Source organism: Electrona antarctica (assembly GCF_951216825.1).
Source record: "Electrona antarctica genome assembly, chromosome: 19".
NCBI lineage: Eukaryota > Metazoa > Chordata > Actinopteri > Myctophiformes > Myctophidae > Electrona > Electrona antarctica.
This window is the reverse complement of record NC_136800.1, coordinates 3,577,126-3,599,841: the sequence shown is the minus strand read 5'-3', so window position 1 is coordinate 3,599,841 and position 22,716 is coordinate 3,577,126. Positions and strand designations below refer to the sequence as shown.

At 43.4% G+C, this 22,716-nt stretch overlaps 1 pseudogene across 1 annotated transcript; it reads left to right on the top strand.

The window, feature by feature from the left end:
• Window positions 1-6,883: 6,883 nt before the first annotated feature.
• Window positions 6,884-22,377, top strand: LOC306943670 (annotated as a pseudogene). Its single transcript, XR_013792579.1, has 5 exons — window positions 6,884-7,033; window positions 8,596-8,777; window positions 9,419-9,466; window positions 20,918-21,048; window positions 22,114-22,377. The product of XR_013792579.1 is annotated as an uncharacterized misc_RNA (transcript).
• The last annotated feature ends 339 nt before the right edge of the window (window positions 22,378-22,716 follow it).

Sequence of the window (22,716 nt, the reverse complement as noted above, 5' to 3'; positions counted from 1 at the left end):
TACACGAACACATTTGGCCCATGTTCGGGGTAGAGAAGCCGGGCGGAGAGGGTGATATATGTATATATAGTCACTGCACATAATCCTACAGAGTATTCCTTCCTGTCAGCAGGGAGTGTTGGGTGAGAGGAGTCAGATGAAGGCTCTACATCCTCCCGGTAGGAGCTCCAGGTGAGCTTGTGACAATGTACAGAAATGTGTGTGGGGGGCAATACATTGGCATAATGAGGAAATTGGGGAGAAAAAGGGGGGAAACGAAAAGAAAAAATGATTGACAGGAACAGACAGACGGAAGAACAAGTACTGTACTTTACCTGGTGTTTGTGGTTGTAAATAGAAATTGGGGAGAAAAAGGGGCAAAAAAAGAAAAAAAGATTGACAGGAACAGACAGACATTAGAACAAGTACTGTACTTTACCTGGTGTTTGTGGTTGTAAATAGAAAGAATTCCTCCCAGTCCACACAGACCAAAGCTAAACGAGGACAGACATAAGATGTGATTTTGAAACGGAAGCCCTGTTGCGTTGTTATTTAGCTTGTTATGGGAGCATGGTTGAATCAATTAATTTAATGTCACGGTCAGTCATCCATGCTGGCGCTGTATAATACTACAAATATTATTAGTCCCAAACGTCAGGCTCAACCGCCGCCTATGCAGGCAGTGACGCATCCAGTCAGGATGCTCTCTGTGGTTCCTCTGTAGAAGATAAGATTATGGGACCATGCCCCGAGAATTAATATCCCACGCAGGCAACAGCAACACGTAAATAGTTGTGTAGGAGAATTAAAATAGTCAACTTGATGAAGGGCTATAGTCAGTGGTTGCTATACAATTGTTACTTTTACATATTTTATGCGATTAGGGTATTAATATGAATAATCTTGCATTGTCATTCAAGCTAATGTGTAATCCCTCCATTTTTTGCTCTGTGTTTTGTTTATATAATTTTTTACAGAACAGTGTTTGTTATGAGCAGTAAACCATAGTGTAAATAGGAGGTTATTGTTCCTTTGCATAGGCTCAACTTATGTAACTTGCGTGTGTTACGTGTGTATACACTCTATAGTGTATACGCATAGCTTCATTATATAGATATTCCACTGTTAGGTTGTTTGCTTACGTATGATTCATGATAAAAAAAAATATGTATTTGATATATTATTATTATGTTTTTGTTCTTTGATTATTTTTTTTAAGATTTAAAGATTATTTTTTAAATCACAGTTAAGCAACTTTACTTTGTATTGTATCCTTTTCTTTGTGTTACTTATCTCTATTGTTGGATGAACACCTCATTGAAGTTGGTATACTGTACATATAGTCCATTATGAAGGCATGAAACCCATTCAAAGTCCATTGATTTCAAAAGCGCATTGGAACTGAATGCACCTTCATTACTGTAAAGTCGACGGTTGTGACTTAACTATTCATATAGTTTTAAACAGTTGAATTGATGAGATAATGTAATGTTTGTTTCTTTGTGCCTTTTGAAATAAAGACAAAAGTCCTGAAAATGAAGAATGTTCTCTCCACAATGTGTTGTGTGTAGTAGAGGAAGCTTCCATTGGTTACCATGAACACAAACGCATCCAGCAGCAGCAGCAGGAGACAAGCTGCTACGGTAACTAAACTAAACATTTTAACATAGATAAAATATTTGGCCATGAAAGAGCCTCGTCAAACACATTTTCATTCAAAGCAACACGAAAACAATTAATGCAGAGTGAAAACATCACAATAACGCACACGTTACACCAGAGCAAAGAACAATGAAGAATCAGAAATCATCATCTTCAGGGGGGTTCCTGCAGGCACTGAGGCCGGGGCCACTGGAAAATATATGCAAAACATGTGTTGAATGCATTTTGTTCTCAGTCCCCCTGGCCAAATGAGATATAGCCTATAGTCTTCTGGACTATAGGCAGGGCTATTTATATACGTGTATGTAACATAGCCCTACACATAAATAGCTACTATAGGCTACTAACATACAGTATGTTTAGTAGCCTATGCATGCCTGGGCATACAGTCCTACAAGTGTGTGTAAGACTCACCTTGTGGTTTTCTGGTTCTCTTTTATGTAGATCAGCAGGGTCACCACTGTCACTATATACTCTAAGCTGTCACTGCAAACACAATCTGAGAACCCATCGTCAAACAAAGGAAAAACAGCGCCCTCTTTGCCAGTCAACAGTCTGTCTCGAGAGACTACTGCTAACCTAGAAGTGTTACATGAGCACCCCCTGGTGGACAAACTTGTAAACAGCATGACATGCAGTATAATGGCATAATGGACTGAACAGACAACCACTGCAGTGGAGCAGTGGTTCCCAAAGTGGGGACCGGGGACCCCCAGGGGTCCTTGAGGTAGTTCCAGGGGGTCCCCAGCTAAATGATAATTAGGAACCAAATGGACCCTTATGGGTCTGTAACTCTGAGAGTGTACAAATGGACCCTGACGGGTCCATTTGGTTCCGTTTGTACACTCTCAGAGTTAAATTAACAGATTTAGAGATAGAAATGCCATTAAATGGGGGTCCGTAGACTAATATGCATGTCAAACTGGGGGTCCTTGAAATTAAACTGGTTTAATTTGAATAGCTGTAAAAGTCTTCTCTTATGAGGGTCCCTGGCATGTGTTAATTAGCTAATTAGTGTCAATGTGGGGGTCCTTGTCATGACAAAGTTTGGGAACCCCTGCTGTGGAGAGGGTTCAAGTGGATAATGTGTGTGTGCTCGTCTGCAGACACCACATTTCGTTTTAGTCACCCGGAATGTTGTAGTGTTAGTCTAGTTTTAGTCGACTAAATATCATAACATTTTAGTCGACTAAATCTACAGTTGTTTAAACTAAAATGGATGTTCGCGGCCCTTGATGCCGTCGTAATGGCTGATTTTACACTGGAAATAGCCGATCTGCTATTTTCAGCATGTATGCAACCAAGTACCATGTATGCAACCAATATGGTACATTGAAGCGCAGTCTAGAAGGGTCCACTGTGAACCTCTATAAATCCAAAGCTTGAGTATAGTCTTTCTCGCTATGTATAAGAGTATTCCAACCAACTTGGCGTTGTGTCTGGTCCTTGCACTGGATACCTTAGCTGCTAGTACACACTGGAGAGGTGACAAGTTCAAATTGTATCCAAGCAAGGTGTCCAGCTCATTCTTCACCTCATTCCAAAACACCTGTATCTTTGTACATTTCCAAAGAATATGTGCATATGTACCAACTTCTGTGTCACATTTATTACAGTTAGGAGAGCTGAGACCAAGCTCGCTTCTCAGTAGAGGTGTATAATGGAGTCTGTGTAAAATTTTGAATTGTCTATCATTATTGCAACTCAAAATAGTAAGTGTATTTCCTATGATTGTTGTCCAAGTATTGTCTTCTATCTGACATTCCAAGTCAATCTGCCACTGCCTTCGAATATGATCAGTGGAGTGGTTTGAACTTACATCAAAACATTCATACAGATAGGAAATAAATCTTTCTGGCACAGGTTGTGTAAGAATATTTTCTAGGAAGGATGTCCTAGGGGCTTGCATGTTCTTTGTTACATAATGACGAATTTGTAAAAATCTAAAGAAATGTGACTGTTGTAATGAATATTTATACCTTAGATTCTCAAATGACTCCATTGTGCCTCAGTAGCAACAGTGTTCTAAAGGTTGGATCATGAGTTCTTGCACTGTTCTAAGACAATGGTAACTGTCTCATCAGCTTCTCATCTGACTTAATCAACAGGCACTCATGTGACGTGTGAATTCCTCTGATGACTTCAGAGCTGTATGTCAGAGTTGTACAGTATGTGTGTATATATGCCTATATTGCAATATGAATGATATGCCACTAATTAATACTACTGGTTTGTTACCACTGAAACACCTCAGCCTCGGGCCTAGCGGTCTCCTCTCTGTTCTTGCACTCCTACTTTGTTGCCTTTACGTCTGTCTTAACATGGTAGTTTGCAGGTTTCACTTTGGTTCCTGCAGAATCATTACTCTGGCCTCCAAGTTGGGGAATGACCTCTGACCTCACTCTGGATGGATTATGACAGCTCCGTTCCACTGTACTCAAAAATGCTTTACATACAAATACAAATTAAAACAGGGTAATAACAGAGGTAAGGGGTTTAAATCTGGTCAGTAGTAAAAGGAAGACAATTAATTTAAAATGAAAGTAACCCAATTCCAGTAGTAATAGTAGTTGTTAGTCATTTTACACTACTGCCTATTTATGGCTTCTTGTCTTTTGGCCAGTGATAGATATTTTATAAATGAACTAATGTTAACCCAAGGCCACAAGAGGGCAGCATTGTTTCTTTTTCTCCTCATGCCGTGGTGGTGATCTGTGAATTTTAAGAAACCAATATCAAATATGACATGAAATGATGTACATGTACAGTAGCTACACCATTTTAGAGAATCCACTTTAAGTACATTTTGTATAGCACATTTCATACCAGGAAACACAACTAAATCTGCTTTACATTAAATACAAAGATTTCCACAAACATAGAATAGATGTTCTATATAGATGTTGGTAGGCCTACCCTGCCCGATTGATTGATTGATTGATTCATTCATTCATTCATTAATTGAAAATTCTATTCAGTTTGTAGAGTGGGTACAGTAAAGGTCAATACAAAAACTGTTACAAAACAAAACAAAATCACTATAAGACTTGTTTACATCAGGGTACTCCATTTTCAATTCATCAGAACATTTAAAGACATAAAAGTTATATACCAGTAAGACGCCCTGGGCCTGAGGCGTGCATGCATCTGCCTGGGTGACGGCAGACTGCTGGGCGAGCCCTGGCGCTTCGGGATGGGGGGTCAGATCAACATATGGAATGAATTCTGTAATCTGTACTGGCCATACATGAAGCTGTCTTGAGTGTAGCCTACAGGGTTTGATGAGGTAAGATCAACATAACTGTCGGTAGAAACAGTTAACTCCATCCTTTTCCCTTTTTACCTCTATGATGAATTCCTGTTCTGTTCTTTGACTATATAGATGTGTCTATTTGTCGCTCTAAATGTTTTGATGAATTGAACATGGTGGACCCTCTTGTAAACAAGTGTAATGCTTAATTGGGTCGTCCACTCACAGTTAACAGTCTTTGTATTGAGTTTGTGCTTGAAATGTACTGTAATTCTGCAAACTGTTAATAAATATTTCAATCAATCAATCAATCAATCAATCAATCTGTGGGGGACTGCAGCTCCTCAGCGCCGCGCGGAAGGTAAACAAAAAGAACGACAGTTTCTGTGTGTGTGTGTGTGCGTGTGTGTGTCCTGTGTGTGTGTGTGTGTGTGTGTGTGTGTGTGTGTGTGCGTGTCTTGTGTGTGTGTGTGTGTGTGTGTGTGTGTGTGTGTGAGAGAGAGAGAGAGAGTGAGAGAGACTGATGACGCAAGAGTTTGTGTCTACTATCTGACTGTCATGGCGGAGCGTTTCAAATGGATATATTGTAATTTCTTGCGTGCTGGTACGAATGGGAGGAATGGGATTTAACTTTTGCGTGCCTGCATGTTTGTTTGTGTCGGTCCCACGTGTGTGATGCGTGCGTGCGTGTGTGTGTGTGTGTGTGTGTGTGTGTGTGTGTGTGTGTGTGTGTGTGTGTGTGTGTGTGTGACTTGACGTGTGCACCCGTGCGCATGTGAGCGAGCGAGAGAGGGACAGACAGACAGACAGACACTGAAAGAGGCTGTGCGCGTGCGTGTGCGTATGCGTGTGTGTGTGCCCGTGCAACATGTGAGTGAGCGAGAGAGACAGACATAATACTAAAAGAGGGTGTGTGTGTGTGTGTGTGTGTGTGTGTGTGTGTGTGTGTGTCCATGTGTGATAATCAAACTTGGAGATTCATTGTCAGTGGAGTTAAGAGGTTTTTTCTGTCATTGATAAGAACTATCTTCAGTATCTTGACAGAGAAAACCACCTAACTCCACTTGAGCTGAATTTGGGTAAATTGGGTAAATTACGTCTCTAAATGTTTTGATGATTTGAACATGGTGGACCCTATTGGAAACAAGTGTAATGCTTAATTGGGTCGTCCACTCACAGTTAACAGCCTTTGTATTGAGTTTGTGCTTGAAATGTACTGTAATTCTGCAAACTGTTAATAAATTCTTCAATCAATCAATCAATATAATGACACATGCAAGTATCTGATAAATATACAAAGTCACAATACCAACTTTGATGAGGCAGTATTGCTTTGTTTAAAAAAATACATGTTTTTCTTCAATTTCTGACAAATGTAAAATTAGTTTTTCCATTTCCTGAAAAATGAAGATTTTGGAGTTAAGAGGTTTCCTCCCGACAGCAGAGATAACATAAATAATGCATGTACTATGTGTACTATGTCAACTTAAGAAAAAAAAAAAAAAAAAAAAAAGAAGGGGTGGGGGGCGACCCACGGGTTGAGATTAGAACCCCTGCTCTACAGTATAGATGAACACATTTTAAGACCACATCATGTTCAGGTCAATGTTTTCACATTAGGGCACAGGCTAGAAATATAGGCTCAGTTTAAGGTCTGGGCTCATCAAAAGGATCGTATGAACATGAGTCTATGTGTGTATGTATGTGTTTTTGTCAATATGTGCCACATTGCTTGCTTGTTTGTGAACATAGAAGGGGTCTATATATGAGTAGATGTTGGTATCATTGCTGTAAGACACTCTTGATGAAGGTTTTATTTGAATCAAACTGATGCTGCTGAACAGTTGCAGGATTTGTGTTCATGAAATATTATTTTCATCATTGCTTCATATCCAAAACAGAAATGATTAAGCAGAAGTTACTTTTAGAAAGATCAATAGTGGATGTCTGACCGTTTTTTTGTCTCCTCCTCTTTGTGGTTTAAGCGCAGCGATGCGATTGGTCGGCACGGCGGGGGAGCGGCTCCGCAGGGCAGCGGAGGAGGCAAAGGAGGAAAGGGAGCCCCTCCTCCCCCCCACATGAACCACCACCAGTACAACCACATGAAGAACAAGTTCTTCAATGAGCTCACACACCTGCCAAGTGAGTGCACATACACACACAAACACTCACACCGCACATGCGCACACACAGTCACACACTCATGCCTTTATTACCTGTGAAGACATCAACAAGTACAGTGATTTTACATTTTTTTTGCATTTTTTAACATGTCTATAGCTATAGCCGAAAATAGCCGATCTACAAGTTCTCAACGCATTGTACTGCAACACTTATTTGTGAGCGTGTAGATCAGCTATTTACAGTGTGTGATCCCCACGCGTAAATATGTATATGCATGCACGCGCGCACACATACACAAACACACGCACGCACACACACACACGCACGCACACACACACACACACACACACACACACACACACACACACACACACACACACACACACACACACACACACACACACACACACACGCATGTGCATTCGTGCAACATACTCATAGACGGCACCCATGTCATTAAATATCCATTTTCTACCAATACCATAATGTTGTCATTTCATTCTCTTATTTGTTTCATCATTACCATACCAACTTCCGTTGTCTCATTTCTTCATCTTGCCACCTGGCTTGTGCACTCATGAAGATCATAAAGTCAGAAGTAAGTTCTTCTCGTTCTACATCTCCCAAAACCTTCACTTAAACCCTTAGTGTTGCTTCATCATTTGAGCTTGTATATATCTGTCGTTTTCTACAATGCAATAGCATCACACAACAACAAGTCAGTGATTTTCAACCCTTTTCATTATCCATTATTTATTTGGCATTTGAGCCACCATTTGATGAGATTCAGCCTCTCAGACCCAATAATATTTTGTTGTCGTGGGATGCGATTTTGTCCACATTTCCATGCTGCATTGATGTGGCACCATAGGAGAGATAACAGGCAAAATAACACTTCTTCTACCTTCTCTACTTGTGTAGACTTCTTGCAAATTAACTAATACACATGTTTAACAATAATGTAACTCTTGAGAGACCTTACGGGTCCATTTCACGGGTCTCAAGAGTTAAAGGACCACTTCACCACTTTTCAACCTATCTTCATATAATAGGTCCTCACTAATAATCATGATAAAATAGCACAATGTTTTTCTACTCAGTCTGTGTCTCATAGGAGGGCTGTGGGCAGTTCAGAAACTCGTCCACCAGTGACATCATCATTAGGCTTCTTTTTTTTTTAAACAAGATTTTTTTTAACAAAAATGTTTAGATTTGTATTATCGTGAGAACGATGGCTTCCATTTTCGCATTGCAACTTTTCAGGACAAGAAAGCCTGCAGTTTCTATTGATGATGTCACTGGTGCACGTTTTCTGAACTGCCCACAGCCCTCCTATGAGACACAGACTGAGTAGAAAAAAATGGTGGTGTTTTATCATGAACATTAGTGAGGACCAATTATATGTAGAGATGTTGAAAAGTGGTGAAGTGGTCCTTTAAAGATCTAATAAGGGGTCCATTTGGTTATACCAACTCGCCATAATTTAGCTGGGGAGTGGTCCCCTTGGTTGAAAACCGCTGATTTAAGTGATTAAAATCTGTTCTTTAACTTACCATATTGTTTGTGCCTCCCCCTCTTAGTGCCCATGTGGGCCATAGGGGCCATGTTGGTGGTGGTCCTAGCCCTGGTGGGCTGCATGGGCTTCTGTATCTACAAGAAGTGCATCAACAAGACCAAGAAACCCAAGAAGGTCCGCGAGAGGAAGGGCGGCCGAGGGCGCCGGAAGAAGGACAAGGAGGGAGAAGGCGAGGGTGAAGGAAAGGTGAACAAAAAGAGGGCCAAGCAGTGTTGATTTCGTCGGCTAAAACTACGGCGAAATAAATGTTCATTGACTATACCTTTTTTCACAGAGGAAGCTATGATGACTAAAACTAAGACTGCTGACAATTTCGTCAAATAAAAACTAGACTCAAATGTCAGGGAGGGACTAGTGAAGAAGACCCAGTAGAACTAAAAGACAAGTCATTTTGTGTTTGGTTGTCCTCAGGTATTGTCCTCTGAAAATAGCAGATCTGCTATTTTCAGCATGCAACCAAGTCTAAAATCAGCCGTTACAACACCACCAAGGCCTGCCAAAATCCATTTTAATCGACTAAGACAACTGTAGGTTTAGTCTACTAAAATCTTCTGATATTTACTCGACTGAAACTAGACTGACACTAAAACATTTCAGATGACTTAAATCTCAATGGTCAAAATAAACACTAGGGCCAAGGAGAGTGAATTAGAACATGGGTCGGTTAGAGATGTCTCGCGTTATGTCATTTATTTGTATTTTAATTTTGTTTTGTTATATCAATCATCACACGCTACAGGAAGGCGAGGAAGGGAAAGAGGAAGAAGAGAAGGAGCAGTTGGGCAGACTGGAGTACACCCTGGATTATAACTTCACTTTTCTTCCAGGAAATAAAACGTCTGGGTTTCCGAGGCTATAACTCCACTGACAATCAGGTGCGCACGCACGCACGCACGCACGCACGCACGCACGCACGCACGCACGCACGCACGCACGCACGCACGCACGCACGCACACACACACACACACACACACACACACACACACACACACACACACACACACACACACACACACACACACACACACACACACAGTAACCTCAAGTCACCAGGCTTTCCACCTCGGAGGAAAGACTGGTCTGTGTTACAATATTTCCATGTCACCCGGTCGGGAGCGGAGTCATCATGCAGGCCGGAACCCTCAATCTTCCTTTCCCTCAAAACCGGAAGAATAATAACCTTCCCAATAAAAGCGTGGCTCGTTCTCTCGTAGCCTGTGGCTTTTATTGGGACAAATCGGTTTGAGGGAAAGGGAAGTTCCAGACACATCATTTTCGATTTTAACCACTTTAACCCTTTGGCTGCCACCCCCTAATTACAGCTTATTGTGACTTATGCCAGCTATTGACGAGATATTTGAATGCCAATAGAAATATGTGTGATATGACCACAATGTCAAGAAATGTCTCATTTTAAAGCTGCAAGTGTCTACTTTATACAGAAAAAAAGATTATGTTCGTAGCATGTTCCATGGTTGACTAATAAGCATTTTAGTACACCTTGGTTCGAGTGAAAAAGGTTCCCTTCTGAGAACCGATTTTGAGTTACAAGCCGTTTTAGTTTCGTAACGTTTATAGCCCCATATAACACTGTGTGATTTAACTACAGTGACACACAATAGCTCATTTTAAAGCTTTAAATATCTACTTTACCCAGAAAAAAGAAAAAAAGTTTCCAGCATGTTGCATTCTATATTTATGGGCCGTTGAAAACACCATGCTCTGACTAAAGTAGGCCCTGCTTTTAGGCCATTTACACTAATCTTTGAAGTCCTATAAAAAACTGTGTGATATGACTACAGTGACACACAATAGCTCATTTGGAAGCTCTAAATCTCTACTTTACACAGGAGGAAGGACATGTTTCTAGAATGTTGTGTTCTTTACTTACTAGGCAGTTGAATAAACAATAGTTTGAGAAAAAAGGCCCTTTGAGAAATCCAGGCATTTCTGAATGAACTCTTTCAAGGCCAATATAAAGGCCAATATAAACCATGTGATATGATGACCAAGACATGAAATAGCTCAAATGAAACATCAAGGACTCTACTTTACCCAAAAATAATAAGTGTCTAGCATATTCAGTGCTTTACTTCTAGGCAGTTGCATACACCTTGGTTTGAGAAAAGAACACAGCCACTTTTGAATTCTCTCCACCATGAATTTATTTTTCAGGGAGAAATAAGTGTAGTTTACAGACAGTATACATGGAAGTGGACAAGAGATCACTTACACTTGGTTGCGTGCTGAAATCAGCAGATCTACAAACTCACAACGCGTCGTGACGCAAATATAGATAATATAGAAATATAGAAATAGACAAATAGAAAAACAATCGGCTATTTTCAGCAAGTGTAAAATCAGCCATTACGACGGCATCAAGGCCGGCCAAAATACATTTTAGTCTACTAAATCACTTACACTTGGTTGCGTGCTGACAATAGCAGATCTACAAACTCACAACGCGTCGCGACGCAAATATGGATAATATAGAAATAGAAAAATATAAAATATAATAGAAAATCGGCTATTTTCAGCCATTACGACAGCATCAAGGCCGGCCAAAATACATTTTAGTCTACTAAATCACTTGGTTGCGTGCTGAAATCAGCAGATCTACAAACTCACAACGCATCGTGACGCAAATATAGATAATATAGAAATATAGAAATAGACAAATAGAAAAACAATCGGCTATTTTCAGCCAGTGTAAAATCAGCCATTACGACGGCATCAAGGCCCGTCAAAATACATTTTAGTCTACTAAATAAACTGTAGATTTAGTCGACTAAAACTAGACTAACACATCCCAGGTGACTAAAACTAACTGAAAACTACAATCAACATGTGCTGCCAAAAACACTGATACATGGCCATCCTCTTTCAGTACAGCACCTCTTCAAAAACAAAGAAATACAGACAAGAAACATGACATGAAAAAAAAAAAAACTTCGTCCCTCTGTACAAAGGTGCATGTCACATCATTCATAGGGTAGTTCTTGTTCCGTGTGGTACCGGATGTGACATGGACCTTTGTGCAGAGGGACGAAGCACACCACACACTGAAAACAGGTCTCACGGCGTGGGCCCCCCTCTCTGTGTTGGCTACACATCCTGCATCGTTTGCCAGGGTTTTGTTTCTTTAGAGTGGGGGGAAGCTTTTCCAGGACATGGAGTGTTGGCAGGGGTGCAATGTTGGCTGTTAGCCTGACCCTTGGGTTCCTGTAAGGCGCTCTCCGGGTCTCTCGCTTGGGTGTAGACCACTTCAGGATCACTGAATGTATGAAGCTCTTCATGTCTCCACAGCAACCTTCAGGGTTTTGGATACGATACAGGACAAAGGCATTGTACATGCTAATCTGAAAAAGGTACATGAGGAATTTTGTAGTCCACTTCGAGGTCTTCCTGGTCCAGGGATAATAGGTGATGTGCTGGTCCAGCCGATCCACCCCGTTCATCCACTGATTGTAGTCAACCGCCGACTGGGGCTTTTCGTAGGCAAACTGGGTCCCACCTTTCTGCCACTTTAGCACGTTGACCACAGTGTCCTGGTGGAAGGTCGACACCTCACCACCTTGCTATCCCTCCAAGCAACAGACATCACTTTGCCAGTGGTCATGGCTATTCTGTCGTTGGTTTTGAGGGTGGAAAGGCTGGCCTCCTGGATCTCTGGGGGTGGGCCTCTGTTACCCCGAATGGTCCCACAGCTATGGGTCTTCAGTTGGAGGAGGTGCTCACACAAGGACACGCTGTTGTAGAAATTGTCCATGTATAAGACATGACCCTTCCCTGCCAAGTCTCCAAGAAGAGTGGTGACAGTGTCCAACAAGGAGTGGTACTCTCCAATGTACGGCTTCAGGTTATGGCAGTACGCTGTAGAGGAATCTGCTAAGATATAGGATTTTATTCCATAGCGTACGGGCTTCAGCGGGTTGTAAACGCGGAAGGAAAGGCGTCCCTTCCATAGCAACGTACCCTCATCTATGGCGATGTTCTGACCCGGTTCAAACATCTCCCGCCATCTCTTCACCAGGTAGTCCAGGATGGGACGGATCTTGAAGATCCGGTCCTCTCTATTCTCCAGGAGATCTGTGTAGTGGAGGAACTTCAATATGAGTTGGAACCGGTTCCGACCCATCACTTTCCCGAAGTACGGCGTGGCCAGTGCTTCGTCTGTTGACCAGTAGTCCGCCAGCTCTGGTTTGTGTATGAGCCCGGTAAGGAAGACAAGACCGAAAAAGTCTTTGAGCTCCTTGAGGTCAAGATCCTTCCATGCATTGACCCTGGATTGGCCCGTTGGTGGCATCGCTGCAATGCTCCGCGCTGCATAAGCATTTGTCTTGTTCACCATCAGAGTCAGCAACTCATCGGTGAGGAAAAGTTCTACAAAGTCAGAAGGCTCTACAGACTGAAGTGCCGCTGCCTCGCTGCGAGGTCCTGTGGTTCCAGTGAATGGTAAGGACTGGGGCTGCCAACCACTCTCATCCAGATGACGCCACTCTGGCTCAATGCGTGAAGTCTGGACACGCCGTGGTTTGCCTCGACCTGAAAAAATAGAAATATATAATTACTTACAATAAACATCAGCGCTAGAGGGAAGCGGCCCGAACTTCTAGTACATACACACATGGATGTACATTGTGTGTGTGTGTTATATGTGAAAAAAAAAAAAAAAAAAAAATCTTCAACCGCTTATCCGTAGTCTGGTTGCGGGGGCAACAGCTCTAGCTGTTGCCCCCGCAACCAGACTACGGATAAGCGGTTGAAGATGGATGGACAGTGTGTGTGTGTGTGTGTGTGTGTGATATGTGAAAAAAAAAAAAAAAAAAAAAAAGAAATCTTCAACCGCTTATCCGTAGTCTGGTTGCGGGGGCAACAGCTAGAGAGCTGTTGCCCCCGCAACCAGACTACGGATAAGCGGTTGAAGATGGATGGACATTGTGTGTGTGTGTGTGTGATATGTGAAAAAAAAAAAAAAAAAAAAAATCTTCAACCGCTTATCCGTAGTCTGGTTGCGGGGGCAACAGCTCTAGCTGTTGCCCCCGCAACCAGACTACGGATAAGCGGTTGAAGATGGATGGACAGTGTGTGTGTGTGTGTGTGTGTGTGTGTGATATGTGGAAAAGAAAAAAAAAAAAAAAAAATCTTCAACCGCTTATCCGTAGTCTGGTTGCGGGGGCAACAGCTAGAGAGCTGTTGCCCCCGCAACCAGACTACGGATAAGCGGTTGAAGATGGATGGACATTGTGTGTGTGTGTGTGATATGTGAAAAAATAAATAAATAAAAATCTTCAACCGCTTATCCGTAGTCTGGTTGTGAGTGCAACAGCTCTAGAGCTGTTGCCCTCACAACCAGACTACGGATAAGCGGTTGAAGATGGATGGACATTGTGTGTGTGTGTGATATGTGAAAAAAAAAAAAAATCTTCAACCGCTTATCCGTAGTCTGGTTGCGGGGGCAACAGCTCTAGAGAGCTGTTGCCCCCACAACCAGTCTACGGATAAGCGGTTGAAGATGGATGGACATTGTGTGTGTGTGTGATATGTGAAAAAAGAAAAGAAATCCTTCAACCGCTTATCCGTAGTCTGGTTGCGGGGGCAACAGAGCTGTTGCCCCCGCAACCAGACTACGGATAAGCGGTTGAAGATGGATGGACATTGTGTGTGTGTGTGTGTGTGTGATATGTGAAAAAAAAACAACCTTCAACCGCTTATCCGTAGTCTGGTTGCGGGGCAACAGCTCTCTAGAGCTGTTGCCCCTAGAGAGCTGTTGCCCCCGCAACCAGACTACGGATAAGCGGTTGAAGATGGATGGACATTGTGTGTGTGTGTGTGTGATATGTGAAAAAAATAAATAAATATCTTCAACCGCTTATCCGTAGTCAGGTTGCGGGGGCAACAGCTGTTGCCCCCGCAACCAGACTACGGATAAGCGGTTGAAGATGGATGGACAGTGTGTGTGTATGTGATATGTGAAAAAAGAAAAAAATAATCCTTCAACCGCTTATCCGTAGTCTGGTTGCGGGGGCAACAGCTCTGAGCTGTTGCCCCCGCAACCAGACTACGGATAAGCGGTTGAAGATGGATGGACATTGTGTGTGTGTGTGTGTGATATGTGAAAAAAAGAAAAAATCCTTCAACCGCTTATCCGTAGTCTGGTTGCGGGGGCAACAGCTCTAGAGCGCTCTAGATTTCCCTCTCCAATTCACAAAGTATGTACTTGCATATCACACTTACACACACACACACACACCGCTTATCCGTAGTCTGGTTGCGGGGGCAACAGCTCTAGCTGCAACAGCTAGAGCTGTTGCCCCCGCAACCAGACTACGGATAAGCGGTTGAAGATGGATGGACATTGTGTGTGTGTGTGTGTAAGTGTGATATGCAAGTACATACTTTGTGAATTTGAGAGAGAAATCTAGAGCTCTCTAGAGCTGTTGCCCCCGCAACCAGACTACGGATAAGCGGTTGAAGATGGATGGACATTGTGTGTGTGTGTGTGTGTGTGTAAGTGTGATATGCAAGTACATACTTTGTGAATTGGAGAGGGAAATCTAGAGCGCTCTAGAGCTGTTGCCCCCGCAACCAGACTACGGATAAGCGGTTGAAGGATTTTTTCTTTTTTTCACATATCACACACACACACACACACAATGTCCATCCATCTTCAACCGCTTATCCGTAGTCTGGTTGCGGGGGCAACAGCTCAGAGCTGTTGCCCCCGCAACCAGACTACGGATAAGCGGTTGAAGATGGATGGACATTGTGTGTGTGTGTGTGTAAGTGTGATATGCAAGTACATATACAATACATACTTTGTGAATTGGAGAGGGAAATCTAGAGCTCTCTAGAGCTGTTGCCCCCGCAACCAGACTACGGATAAGCGGTTGAAGATGGATGGACATTGTGTGTGTGTGTGTAAGTGTGATATGCAAGTACATACTTTGTGAATTGGAGAGGGAAATCTAGAGCGCTCTAGAGCTGTTGCCCCCGCAACCAGACTACGGATAAGCGGTTGAAGGATTTTTTCTTTTTTTCACATATCACACACACACACACACACACACACACAATGTCCATCCATCTTCAACCGCTTATCCGTAGTCTGGTTGCGGGGGCAACAGCTCAGAGCTGTTGCCCCCGCAACCAGACTACGGATAAGCGGTTGAAGATGGATGGACATTGTGTGTGTGTGTGTGTAAGTGTGATATGCAAGTACATATACAATACATACTTTGTGAATTGGAGAGGGAAATCTAGAGCTCTCTAGAGCTGTTGCCCCCGCAACCAGACTACGGATAAGCGGTTGAAGATGGATGGACATTGTGTGTGTAAGTGTGATATACAGAAAAATAAACGTACCCCTGCCTGTGCTGCCAACAGCGGCCTCTGGATCAGTGGGCTGGTGAGGTGCAGGCCTTCCTCTTCCCCTTCCCCGACCTAGAATTATAAAGAAATAAATAATTATTTACCATAAACACACTATTTACATATACAATACAATAAATGCATTTTATTTGTGTGAAGAAATGTAATGTTACCTCTGCCTGCTCTGCCAACAGCAGCATCGGGTGGTTGTGGTGTCGCTTCCCTTGCACTCTTAGCTGAAAACACAGTACAATATATATTTATTATTTAGATAAATATAGGATGTGCACACCCAGCTTGAATGACATGCTTGAATAATAACATGCTAAACCCCTTGTACCTAAACTTCTTTGCCTTTTTTTTCACCATTTTTGAATAGTTCAAATAGCCAATCTACAAGCTCACAATACAATATATCGATGTAAATAGACCCCACAGTCTCAGTTGCCATTTAGTTCTGAAATTACATAACTATAGGTTACCTTCCAAGTCAAATGGATCACCACCATCACTGGGCTGGAGAGATGCAGACCTCTTCAGACCTGAAAATGCATATACATAATTACTTATTACCCCCCACACACACACACACACACACACACACACACACATAAATGAATTTTGCATTTTGTGTGCAATAGTGCAGAAATGTAACTGCACTCCTATAGATAATATAGGATGTGCACACCCAGCTTGAATGACATGCTTGATTGACATGCTAAACCCCTTATACCTAAACTTATTTGCCTTTTTTTTTAACCTATTTGAATAGTTCAAATAGCCAATCTACAAGCTCACAATAAAATATATCGATGTAAATAGAGCCCACATACATAATAATTACTTATTACCCCCCACACACACACACTGTAGCTTACCTCTGCCTGTCCTGCCAGCACCAACAGCGGCATCTGGTGGCGGGGGTGCATCACGTATCTCGACATCTGAAAATGGCGCAGACCATACAATATATATTTTAGTCAGATAACAACAATCTAGGGTGATGTGCACTATTTTATATGATTATTTTTTTGCTTGAATGACATCATTCAGACAGTCCCAGACAGTTGCAATTTAGTTAGTTCTGAAAATGAATAAAACAAATCTTGCCTCCAGAGTAAAGAGACGACTCATCTTCGTATTCTGACGAGCCGTATTGGTCTGACTCGTCAGAAGAAGTCCAGGTAAACTCGTCAGATCGCTCTACAAAAAGGTTAAAAAAAAAAAGAATACAAATCAATATGCATGAATTAGACACTATCCAGACTAACAACTTACATTTTAGCGATTCAAATAAATATTACATAAATAAATAATTACATAAATAGGTCTGGCCTATACGCTTACCATCGGTAAATCGTCGCTCGTCCCTGCCGCTGCGCCGTGCACGCGTCGGTGACCAAGACTGGCCGGAACTCTCGTCTCCAGAATCGAGCCCAGACTTGAGAGGAGATTGATGTAAACTATTGTGCGAGCTGTATGGAGACTCTAGCCGCTGTCTTTCCAACCATGCACGGGTGTGACGGGAACGTGGAGTCGACGCACCCGACACATGAGAAGACTGGGATGATGGGAGGGAAACAGGATGGATGGACTGACCAGGATCGATCGGAATAGAAGACTGGGATAACTTGATCAAATGCTGTGGTTCATCTTCCTCTTCATTCTCGAACTCAGAACCCGTATCAGGCCGGGGGATGGCACGGATAAACGCATCCAGCGTCGACTGACCACGGCCCGGAGCTAGCGGAAGCCTGCGCCCCCCACGGGTACCACTGGACCGGCCACGAGCTGTAACGCTTGGAGCGACACTGGGCCCCGGTATGGCATCGTCGCCAGCAGCACCTCCTCCTCCACCTCCACCACCCCCGCGGCGGTGTTTCGCGACCTTTCCTCGCCCGCCTGGAGCTACACCACTCGGCCCAGGTTTGGACTCGTCGCCAGCAGCACCTCCTCCTCCACCTCCACCACCCCCGCGGCGGTGTTTCGCGACCTTTCCTCGCCCGCCTGGAACTGGAAAGGCTGGAGCTACACCACTCGGCCCAGGTTTGGACTCGTCGCTAACGCGATGATGATGATCACCTCCACCACCGCGTCTCTGGACCTTTCCTCGCCCGGCTTGAATTGGAATTGGAAAGGCTGGAGGCGCTACGGGCCCAGGTTTGGACTCGTCGCGATGATCATCATCATCACCTCCTCCTCCACCACCACCACCACGGCGGCGTCTCTGGGCCTTTCCTCGCCCGGCTTGACTTGGAAACGCTGGAGCTACGGGCCCAGGTTTGGGATCGTCGGCATGATCATCATCACCTCCTCCTCCACCACGGCTCTTTCCACGCCCCGCAGGACCGTACGGTGTAAGCTTACGAGCCGACATGACACTCAAACTCGGACAACACACGCCAACAAGGTAACAAACTCACTCAAAAATACCGATATCTCGCTCTCTCTCTCAAACACGTCTTCACGCTCCACTTCAATACGACCTACTCCCACAAATCGGTGGGAAAATCACACGCCTTTTTATATGCCAGTATTTGTTTTGATTGGTTTCCTTTGATTTTTAGGCGTTGTTTAGGCGATCGGTCGCTTGTTTTGCATTACGGGGCAGCTAGACCTCGGAGCTAAAACACATAAAGTTGTTGTTTTTTTTTTCTTTTGATGTGATGCTGTGCTGATGTCTTGTGTGCAAACATATAGCTTTGATCAGCGTTTTTCCTATCGTTCGTTGGCTTGGGACCTGGGGTCAGAGTGACACAAATAAAAAAAATGGAGAGAAAGTTGTCGTTTTTTTTTTTTTGGTGGTTGTGTGGAATGGGTTACCGGAGCCGCGGCTTCCCCCCCCTCCCTCCCCCTGGAGCTGCTGTTGTGTGGCTGGCTGTTGTGCTGTTGTGATGGCGTTGTGTGGTCCTTTGATCAGCGTTTTGTATTGTTTGTTGGCTTGGGACATTGAGGTAATTCCGACACAGATGAAAGGAGGTGTAGAAGTGTTGAATGACTGTGCTATGATAGCCACGGTTCACACGACGGCCGACGCTCATGTTTCAGGGCTACTGAATGTTGTGATTTACATTTGGGGGGTAATAACATTTGAATAAGCCTTGTTGTGCTGTAGTGACTGTAGTGGCTGAACAATTAATTGTGAACCAACCATTGATCACAGCAACACGACACTTTGTGACAAGTTGGGTAAGACCCCCCCCTAGCCTGTGCACCCAAAAACCGTCAATCCGTCAATTCCGTCAACGGTAGGTCTGGATTAATTAATCCAATCCGTCAATTCCGTCAACGGTAGTCTAAGGGTTAAGTATAATTTTATACCGTGGCTATTCAAAAATAGTAATACGTATAATTTTGGGGGTCCTTGAAATGTTTTAAGTTTTAAGCACCACTGATATAGAAACATACTGTATGTTCTTTTTTTATTTATTTTTTTATGGTACAATCGGCCACAGGTCCTAATTAAATCACTCAACTTCTCTCTATCTCTCTCTCTCTCTCTCTCTCTCTCTCTCTCTCTGGTCTGAACAGACCTTAAAGGTGAAGCTCTCCTTCCAGACAGGGCTGAGGTTCTTGCGCTGGATCTTGGTCTCAAACTTCTTCTCCGGCATCAGGTATACTTTGACGTAGGGGTCAGAGGTGCCTCCGATGTCCATGGCTGTCAGGTTCTCTGCCTGCAGGATACCTACTACCAGCTGGAGTGTGTGTGTGTGTGTGTGTGAGAGAGAGAGAGAGTTTTTGATTGATTGATTGAAATATTTATTAACAGCACAACTCAATACAAAGACTGTTAACTGTGAGTGGACGACCCAATAAAGCATTACACTTGTTTACAAGAGGGTCCACCTTGTTCAATTCATCAAAACATTTAGAGACGTACAAATATACACTTCTATATAGCCAGAGAACAGAACAGGAATTCATCATAAAGGAAGTAAAAAGGGAAAAGAAACATATAAAGTGAGGGGAAAAAGGGGGGTGGGGGGATGGGGGGGATTCCGAATTTATGGGGGCCAGTTTCGAATTGCAGCCGTCCATAGGTGCACTTTGAGAGCGGTTTTGAAGGAGTCAAGGGATTCGCATGTCTTAATGACTGTTGGTAGGACGTTCCCAAAATGTGGGTCGTCCACTCACAGTTAACAGTCTTTGTATTGAGTTGTGCTTGAAATGTACTGTAATTCTGCAAACTGTTAATAAATATTTCAATCAATCAATCAAAAACTCTCTTTCTCTGTCACACACACTCCAGCTGGTAGTAGGTATCCTGCAGGCAGAGAACCTGACAGCCATGGACATCGGAGGCACCTCTGACCCCTACGTCAAAGTATACCTGATGCCGGAGAAGAAGAAGAAGTTTGAGACCAAGATCCAGCGCAAGAACCTCAGCCCTGTCTGGAAGGAGAACTTCACCTTTAAGGTCTGTTCAGCTCAGTGTTGCCAGATGCATGATAATTAGTGTATTTGTACGATATTTTTTACCCTCTGTACGATGTATGATCAATAATTACAAACATTGTAATGCCCAATTTTTGTGAATTTTCAAAATTCCCTGCTTGCTGATTCGGGATGTGGTTTGGTTCGGGAAGTGTCCAGTGTGTCCAGTTGCCTGCTTCCACACATCTGATGCGTCTTTTGTCACATTCTTGTCTCAAACAAGGTATTTTCTTACACTAAATACGCTATTCTTTGTGAGATTTATCTTTTTTTTGGTTGTGTATGGTAGTTTTCATTCAAATACGATCATTTTAAGCCTCCGGTACAATCATTTAACATTTCCTATCTGGCAACACTGGTACAGTTGTATATAAGTTACTTATGACTCGCTCTTTCTTTCTGTCCTCCTTCATCCCTCTGCCCCTGGTCTCTCTCTCTCTCTCTCTCTCTCTCTCTCTCTCTCTCTCTCTCTCTCTCTCTCTCTCTCTCCCTCTCTCTCTCTCTCTCTTTCTGTCTCCAGATTGTTAAGGTGGTGTTGCAGCACAACGGGAAGCGTCTTAAGAAGAAGAAGACAACGGTCAAGCCGAACACTCTGAACCCGTATACATCAACGAGAGCTTCAGCTTCGAGATCCCCTTCTCCCAGATACAGGTAAGCATGCCAGCCGGCCACGGTTCTATTCTATGACCCCTATACCGTTCCTTCCAAACGTAATACCCCCGTAGTATGACTCTCGCACGATAGAGCATTCATTTACCCATTCAAACCGGGAAAGCATCTGTGCCAAAGATTGATATATATATATTTGGCCGCAGACCAGAATCTGAAAATGTTTGTGCCAGGGTGGTAAAAAATAAATAAAACACTTTAAAGAATTTTCAAAAGGGACCTTTCTTTGTGGAGTTTGCATATTCTCCCCGGCTAGGGTAGGTACCCTCACAAAAAAACATGCAGTGTCCTATAGTCGGGCCCTGCAATAGTCTATACTGCCTCCCCCTGGCCAGCTGGGGGGGAAAGGAACTGGTGATCCTTCCACACGGGGAAACTCCCCACTGTCAGCCAGGTGAGGTGATAAGAAGCGACTTGGGACTCCTCATGCATTGAAGGAAGCATGAGGTCAGTCCGGCTTGGGACTCCTCATGCATTGAAGGAATAATGGGGTCAGTCTGTTGCTCTCCCCAGGTTGACAGAGGGAGTTTTGCACCCAGGATTACATTAGACAATTGACGCTGTGTGATAAAAAATGTTCAAAAATAGCAGATGTACAAGCTCGCAGAGTGGCACAAAGATGTGAGCTTGTCCATGGCACAAATCATTTTCAGATTCTGGTCCGCGGCCAAATATACAGTATATCAAGTTGGGGATCCATGGCACTCAAATCTTTGAGAACCACAATACCTCAGGTCTTAATACCCACTTCAGCCAGAGCAACACTGCCACACTATACGGGGGTATTGCCCTGTAGTGTGGCAGTGTTGCTCGGGGTGAAGTGGGTAATGTATGTTTTGTAATAATAATCCAAATCTACAAAGTTTTCAAATGTATGTAGTGGAGTAAAATTAAAATACTTATACCAAGATATAGTGGACTAGAAGTTAAAAAAAAGAAAAAGTTAAATAATCTTCCTGGCAAAGGACACCGTTGCGCGATTTCCGTATTTAATCGCAAGTCGCAGTGATTATCTCTCTCTCTCTCTATCTCTCTCTCCCCATGCAGAAGGTGCAGGTGCTGATCACCGTGTACGACTACGACAAGCTTGGCAGCAACGAACGACACCATCGGCAAGTGCTGGATCGGCTACGGCCCCTCCGGTGGCCCAGTGGCACGTGCTGCAGCAGCAGGAGGAGGAGCACGTGAACGAGGCCCTGAAGGCTCCTATCCGCTAAACTACACTGTTTCCCACAAACACTGGGTCGGACGGGACCCATTTGTGGGTTCGCCGCCCGGGACACATTTTTATTTTAATGGAGCCCTTCATTTTTAGTTCAGACATTGGCAGAGGGAGAGGGACTGAATGATGGTGTAGTCGTCTAATGATCGGACTCTCATCACAGATATTTCATGTTCAAATCCCAGTCCTCTTACAGTTCATTGCTTTTCAACTTTACCTAACTGAAGGCTAAAATACAAAAGACCACTTCAACAGTACTCAGAGATGGTGTACTGTAACTGGTGTGATGATCAGGCTCTCAACACAGAGGTTCCATGTTCAAATCCTGACTGCTGATTAAACTAAACAGACTGTCAGTTTGACAATACTATTCTTGTACCATTTTCCTCCTGTCTAATAAAATAAGACTCTTCTATCTACAGTTGAGT